Raw genomic sequence first — 1,311 nt, forward strand, 5'->3', positions numbered from 1 at the left:
AACGCATAAGTATTAACGTTAACCGTCGCCGATTCCATATTTACAAAGAATTGTCGTTATTCCAGCGGTGATCGCGTTACGATAGTATATGAAATAAGGTACGAGTTTGCTCCTAACTTTAAAGCGTATCGCGCTCATTACGGAACATTATTCGTTTCTTCCCTTTTCCGATTCAGAGCGCCCTGTCTGTGCTCAGAGTCCACCCCGGCTCTAAATCGTGTATTTCGCGATCTAATTGAGTCATCCCTCTTCCCCTTTTCTCCTCACCACTGCGCGCTCCTCTCAGCTGCGCTCAGCATTCTCCCAAAGGGAGCCCGCCGCTCTTCATTAAAGAAGTTGGATGTCACCCTTTCTTCACACCGCTTCCTCTTCATCCCGTACCTCCCTCGCATAGGGTCACTAGGTTAATTAGGTGAGGGGACCTATTTCCTTCTTTCTAATTGATCAAGGGTGGAAATTGACTGTAGCGTGTGAATCTGTAGCGTGTCATCCTTAATTTTATGACCTTAATTTATTTATAGGAAAACGTGCAGTGCGTCAAAAAAACGCACACGTAGCGTGCGTCAAAAAAACGCACACGTAGCATGCATTTTTTCTAAATGATCTCGGCACGAGATCACTTAGAATTTACCTCTGAACGTCGCATGTCGCTTCTTAAATTTTGTAATCACGGACTCGTGAATCGTCCGCGACTTGACCCTTAAAAAATATTTTCGTGCCAGTCTTACGCTTCCAATGATATATTTATTATTATTTTAGCCGCAGTGTCCGAGGGACATAAACTTCGTGTCCTTTTGATCTCGCTCGTTCACCGATTTTTAGTTTATCTCGGAGCGACATTTACGAGGAGATACTGAATTCTTCGTTTTAATTTTTAGTGTGGGAAAAGAAAATTTTTAGTCTCTATGCTATAATGCTCAACTTGTATGTTATTCGCAACTATTTATTTGATGAATTCCAGATCTCCAGAAAGAAAAGAGAATTCGCTGGACGTAACATCTCAGCCTCAGACAAATGTTGGGGCATGCAACATTTGCAGGCTAGGAATGTGGATTCTATTCTTTCGACAATTTGAAGCTTGCCCTTACAAATACGCAGGTAAGACTATTTGTGTTATTTTTCTTTTCTCTTCTTAAATGTGCATTCCTATTTGATTGAAGAAGGAGAAGGTGTGCTTCAAAATTTGCTTTCCCTTTTTCCTCGTCCTTCTTGTTAGTATTCATAATTGCATTTTGATGCAATGCTATTAGATTAATCTATACGATATAAGAGGTGAAATAATGATATATATATATATATATATATATACAT

Source organism: Atta colombica, unplaced genomic scaffold, assembly GCF_001594045.1.
Source record: "Atta colombica isolate Treedump-2 unplaced genomic scaffold, Acol1.0 scaffold114, whole genome shotgun sequence".
NCBI lineage: Eukaryota > Metazoa > Arthropoda > Insecta > Hymenoptera > Formicidae > Atta > Atta colombica.